At 37.6% G+C, this 6,603-nt stretch overlaps 1 protein-coding gene across 4 annotated transcripts in view; it reads left to right on the top strand.

Moving 5' to 3' along the window:
* Lca5 (lebercilin LCA5) overlaps window positions 1–6,603 on the top strand; it is a 41,977-nt gene that overhangs the window by 5,290 nt on the left and 30,084 nt on the right. The window contains exon 1 of one of the 4 annotated variants that reach the window (XM_010617838.3): window positions 331–348. The exons of the other annotated variants lie outside the window; for them this stretch is intronic. The gene's annotated coding sequence lies outside the window, so the exon portion shown is untranslated. Of the gene's footprint in view, window positions 1–330; window positions 349–6,603 lie in introns of those variants that run through there. 4 annotated transcript variants of the gene reach the window in all.

Raw genomic sequence — 6,603 nt, 5'->3', positions numbered from 1 at the left:
GTGTGGGGGGGGAAGTTGGGGGAGAGCAGGGAAAGAGCTGTTGGTAGGGTCCTGGGGGAGAAGGAAGGAAAGAGTGCAGCAGATCTCCTTTATAGGGGCTGAAATTACTGAAAACAAACAAAAGCGTAGCGTCTTAGAGAAACTCAAGGTAAGGAAGGCGTTGGTAGCTTAGGGATAATTATAGATTTATTATCAGTAGACTGTGGGGGGGGAAGTTGGGGGAGAGCAGGGAAAGAGCTGTTGGTAGGGTCCTGGGGGAGAAGGAAGGAAAGAGTGCAGCAGATCTCCTTTATAGGGGCTGAAATTACTGAAAACAAACAAAAGCGTAGCGTCTTAGAGAAACTCAAGGTAAGGAAGGCGTTGGTAGCTTAGGGATAATTATAGATTTATTATCAGTAGACTGTGATTGCAGTGGAAAGGCTCTTTTGTCCAGGCTGATTTTTTTTTAAACACCCTTCAGGGATGGGTTGTAAGGGTAAAGGAAGTTAGCAAGAAATATGCTTTGTTGACAGGAGTAAACCGGAGTAAGTGCACAGGTGCCTGTGTTTCACACCGAGTGAACCAGGGGAAAGTGTTAAACTGGTGAAGAGCACTGGTCCAGCTCACCTGAATTTAAATCCCTTTATGCCCTTGAACAGAGTATTGACATCAATTAGTAGCAAGCTGCTAGTGTCATTTTTAAAAATAATATGGAAATAGTAGGTTGGTTGTGTGAATTAATTTTATTGAGATATATCTATACATAAGCAAGTGAAAAATACTGGATCGTTTCATTAAGGTTGATTTGATTTGTGTGAGCTTGGTCTGTGCTGACTGGCAGTTTTCTTAAACTTTTGGCATGGGAACTTTCCACCCCAAAGTCTGAAGATTTGGGTTCCTCTCCCTAGGAAAGCACATTTGGTTCACATACGTATTTATGCCCATTGGATATCTTTGGAATCAAAAGTCATTTAAATGATTTTGAGGGGAGAAGCTGCATACAATATGGAAAAATGTAAACCCATGTAGTTTTAGTCCTCTCACTTTGATTTGTTGCATGTTGACTAGTATTGTTTATCCAAACACAATATCAAGTAATTGATATTTTGTTAACACTCTGAATTGTGTGTCTCAGTCCTGGAATTCTTGAGTTGGCATCACACTTAGGCGAATTTTGTGGCATTCCCACATGGATTTCCCATAGGCATTCCAAACAGTATGTCTGAACTGACCAACTTTCTTTACCAAACCAACTGAGGGTACCATATTTATCTGGTTTTGCAAGTCCAACTCTGGAATGCATTCAGGTTCTTCTCTCTTGCCACACTCGGCATTTAATTCACCAAATCTATTTTATTTTACTTGATAGAACATCTCTAGAATCAGCTTTGTACTCTGTATCTCTAGTTAACACTGTCCCAAACCTCTATACTTATCTGTCTTTGTCGTCTCCAGTTCTCGGATTGCAGATGGTTCTTTGGGAATGTCAGGTCTGTTAATTTTAACCTTCTTAAAGAGATTTGTGTCCAGCCATCATCCTACTGTGAAATAAGGTTCTTCAGGTGGCTGTCTCTTCCACCCGACCCAGCCTTCCTTACTCTTTCAGCAATTTCACTCATTCCAAACCACCACTGTCCAGTGAAAGTGCAGTGTGAATTATATACATATCCTTTCAGTACCACAAACAGTGGCTGAAATTAAATTTCAAAATAGTTTTATTTAATGCATTATATAAAATATTTCAACATATCAATATAGAAAAGATTATTAAAGATATATTTTATTTACCTTTATGTATGAAAATGTCAAATCCCTCATACACTTTACACTTATGTAGTAAGTCAGTTCTGACCACATTTCGAGAGCTCAGCAGCTCCTGCGTTGGACAATGAATGGTGAACTATTTTGTGCTGTGCTGTTATCCAGGCCTTTCTTGCACCTTGACTTCTGCGTGTGCCGCCCTTCCTAACCTCAGTTACCACATTTCCTCCAAAACATGCACTCCTTCCATGTATACTTGTGTTTGAAATTATACTTGTTCTTAATATCTGAACACTTAATGTAGGCATTATCCCCTTGGAAACCTCCCCAAACTCCTTTCTGTCCTCTTATCTCAGTTTTGAGTTTATTTAGCCTCCTCTAAGAATGTTAGCAGGTAAAAGAAAGAAAACCTCTTAATAAAGTTATTCATGCTTATACTCTTTTGTCTTATTTTTCTTGGCTGGAGGTTTCTGAATAGTGGAGGATCAGCGGTATCTTACTCTTTTGTGCTGTTCCACCTCCATCCATATTTCAGTTCATAGCAGTAGGTGTTCAGCAAATGTCTTAGGGATGAATGAAGGCTCTGTATCGTTTTCATTTGACTCACTAAACTTTAGGAATATTGTCCTGCAGTTCAGCTGCTTTCCTTTGACCCTTTGCTTTGAAAGAAACTGATTATGCCTTAAATTTTAAGGGTAGCATCATATTTAAACTTACACTTAAAATCCAACATAGTTTTTAAAATACAAAAATCAACTTTTATTTTGAACATAGTTTGATTAAGTGTGAGTAGAAGGTATGCAAATAAATGTAGTGAGATAAAACTGTTTAGAAATAGGGACATGTAAGTAGAGGAGAAAGTTTTATTTGAGTTTTCCATTCTTAATCACTTTTCCTTTGTACAAGAAACAATTATACTTTTAATGTTGCAATATAGTTGTTACCTTTATTTCATCTTTAGATACTTACTTTCCTTTAAGGGGAAGAGGCCTTATTTGTATCTTTCTCAGTTTATTTTCATTTTGCCTACTTCCTTACCTGTTGTGTGAGCTTTTTTTTGCCAGCAGCACAGGTAGCCAGGCAGCAATGTTTTATACAAGAAAACCCTGAGCACAGGGCTGTATAAGGAAGTGGACAGTTCTTTAATTGTGTAGTTTTGTTTTTGTTTTGTGTATGTGTCTGTGTTTTAAAACTAAAAGCCTTTCTTAGAGTCAGTGAACCAGATGATCCTTATGAGATAGTGGTCTCCTTCAGTTAAGATTTACTTTATAATTCATTTGAAACATTATAAAGGAGATATTCTAGCACTGAAGGAATTTATGGGAATTATAGTATTTTTTTCAACCAGTTAGCTGTAACCTATACTATTTTGCTTTGTGTTTTTAAGAAGTTTATTTTGGGTTGAAAATAACAAGTATTAGATTTGATCATTTTCAAGCAGCTGTAGTGGCACTCTTGGCCTCCTTGGAAAAGAAACAGTTCCTAGGAGTTAAAATTGGGCAAGATTTATCATTTGTCTTTTTTCCTTTTAGCTAATTCTGTGATTATCACTGAGAGCTAATGAAATACATAACCCCACCACCACCCCATACGTACGCATCACTACAGAATATAGATGAACACCTAATGACTGCCTCATTCTTGGTCACAATGAAATAAATTAGAGAATCATACATGGGATGTAGATCTTCAGCATTCTATTATCTAGACAGCTTTTTCTTTTAAGCGAGAGAATAATATTCACTTAATAATATTCAGTAATGTGGCTTGGTTATATTATTCAAATAGAGATTATGGATATGAGCGCAGGTGAAATGTATTTTGTCTGAAGCTCTATTAGGCCTTTATTTTTTGAAACAAATGCAGAAAGTTGACTTTAGGGTGGCATTTGTTCTGAGCAAAACCTTGCTTTGTTAACTTTTATCTCTTAGGTATTTTAGAGATTGAAGTAAGTCTTCCATTATTATTTTGAGGAAGGAAGATTTAACATTTCCTTTAAAACAAAAAGATATATTGTAAATTGAAACTGTTACTATTTTGATTGGGAAAGCACTATAGCATAACCATTTCACTAATAAAGAATAGTGCTATCATTACCAGATGAACTAGACAGACAAGATTGCTGTTCTCATGGGTCTTACATTTAGTAAAATGGTTAAGACATACATGTAAGACTTTTTTCAAATGGTAACAAGGTCTAAGAAGGCAATAAAAGAGACTAAAGGGATAGCATGCCTGGGCTTACTTTAATAAAATTATAAGGGGAGCCATTTTGAGGAGGTGTGATTTGTGCTGACTGAGGGCAGGAGGAGCAAATGTAGCCACCTCTGTGAAGCCTTAGGGGAGGGTGCAGTAAGTAAAAGTCTTGGCATCGCATCTTGGAAGCACAAAAGAAGGCCAGTTCACCTGAAAAAACAAAACAGAAACAGACGAAAAGCATGGTATGATTTAAGACCGTGGAAGGAAGCAGAAGTACTAGACTTGTGCAAGTTTGCTAATTTAGGAAATTAGATGGCTTAGGGTCACTTTAAAGTATGTCAAACAGGAGAGCAGTGCTCTCTGATCTCTGTTTCAAGCTGCTTTTTGCTGCATGTGGAACTGGCAGTGGGAAAACAAGTGTGAAAGCAGGATACCAGGAGGCTACTGCAGAAGTCCAAGTGAGAACAAAATGGTGGCTCATGTAGGAGCAATGGTACAAAATGGTCAGACCTGGAATATAGTTTGGAGATGGAAAGAAGGAATCCAGGAGGATCCTAGATTTGTGATAGAACTAGTAGGTGAAGGTGCCACTTAAGAAGATCAGAAAAATAGAAGATTAGAAAAATTGTCTCTCTTTGGAGACAATAATAATAAATGAAGAAAAAAAATAATAAAAAAAGAAAGAAATCTGTAACACTGGAACCATAACAGAGTTTTCTCAGAAGACAGGAGATCACCACCACACACTTTTGAAGGAAGCAAAGAGTAATGATGGGTGAAACAGATGGGAACGAAGAAAACTACTCAAGAAAAGTACTCAAGACGGTGCTACAACAAAGGAACTTCCTGATCAATCCCATACAATCACAGAACCTAGAACTTAAGAAGTCAGGGTGGAAGGACAACTGAAAGTTGGAAGGGAGGAATGTTTAAAAGCTCTACAATGAAACACCTGTCCTCCTTTCCCACCCAAGCCCACACACGACCACCATCACGTTCCTGCTGCCTCTCTTTCCTTTCTTCCCCAGGAAGTAGATAGAGGTTATTGTTTCTGGAAATAACAAAGCCAGTGTAAAGGAAAAGTAGTATCCATCGTGGACACTTCCGTGTGGCAATGAGCTCTCCTCCTTCAAGCTTTTAAGGGGTCCCCTATATAAGGGCAGATTCTTTGTTTAATACTGAAGCAAAAGGTGCCAGTCAGTGAGCCCTGCCAGCACAGGGCCTCAGTCCACCCTTCCTTTTTCTTTCTTAAGATCAATACTCAACCAAAAGTCATTTTCACAGAAAATTAGCATATAAATAAATAAGCCTAAGGTAAAAAATTGACAGCATGTGAAACATAGATAATTCTGGAATCGGAAAACCTTAAACAGAAAGTGTAAATTTAATTTTCTCAGAGAAGGGACTATATATTGCCCCCATAAAGTAAAAACAGAATAATCACTTTAAAAATCAGGAAAGAAAAAAGAGTTCTTGGAAATTAAGAAGTTAGCACAACTTTTAAAAGTTGATTGTCTAGAGGATAAATCAAAACTGAAAATAGAAGAAAAAGAAAATCTTATTTAACTGGCAGAAATTTCAGAAAGAGAAAATGGAGGTCAGTTTTCAGAAAAGTAATGTATGAAAATTCTAGTGCTTCAGAACTACAACAAATGTTTCACAAGGAACATGGAGGGTTTAAAAGACAAGCGGGTAGGGGCCAGGGATTTAGCTCTGGTGCCACCACCTGCCTTGCAAGCACAGGACCAGAGTTCAATCCCCGGTACCAAAATAAAAAATAAAAAAAGGTGAGGGGCAGTGTACTCAAAGTTCTGAGAGAAAAGGACTTATGATTGAGAACTTACGAATTGTTCATTTCTGGAATCTTTTGTTTAGGATTTTCCGACCTAGTTGACCATGGTTAACTGAAACCATGCAGAGCGAAATAATGGATAACAGGGAATTTCTGTGAGCATAAAGCATATGCCACTAAAATGCTCCTCCTACAAAGCAGGACTTGGTGGTGAATGGCATTGGGTATTTTTGTTTTGTTTCACTGGTGCTATATCGGGGAGGTGTGAGACAGTGCTCTTCTGTGGCTTCTCCTTTGCCATCATAAGTAGATCGGTGTCTGATTTAGAAGCCATAGGTCACCAGGAGTTATTTCTGTCACGCAAATCTAACGGAATGAATCTACTCAGGAGTATGTCAGAATTTACTGAACATGTCGTATCTAAATTATTTGTTGCTATTTACCAAGTACTTATTTGTGTGCTAGTTATTGAGTTATCCCATTTAATCCTTGCAGTAATTCCTTAAGATAGTTGATAGCTCCCTAAGGTACTGATAGCCCATTTACAGATGAAAAAAATTGAGATGGAGATTGAAATGTAGAGGTTAGGTAAACTTCAGATTTATCCACTGTGTGGGGGAGCTGCTTGCTTGCTCTTACCCATTCGCCTTTAGTCTCTACACATTTTTCTTTTTCATTTGTAAGTATTTTCACTCATGATTGTAGTGGAAGATTCAGGCTGATTTATATTTATTTTTAAAATATTAGCACAGTATTTAAAATATTCCGCTTGCTATTTAGAACTGCTGATTTCAGGGCCAGGGATTTAGTTTAGTGATTCTGTCACCTGCCTCATAAGCACAAGGACCCAAGTTTGATCCCCAGTACCAAAA

This window comes from Fukomys damarensis, unplaced genomic scaffold, assembly GCF_012274545.1.
Source record: "Fukomys damarensis isolate Sample0158 unplaced genomic scaffold, DMR_v1.0_HiC HiC_scaffold_27, whole genome shotgun sequence".
Lineage (NCBI taxonomy): Eukaryota > Metazoa > Chordata > Mammalia > Rodentia > Bathyergidae > Fukomys > Fukomys damarensis.
Note: the sequence above shows the minus strand (reverse complement) of the source record. Positions and strands in the feature narration are given on the sequence as shown.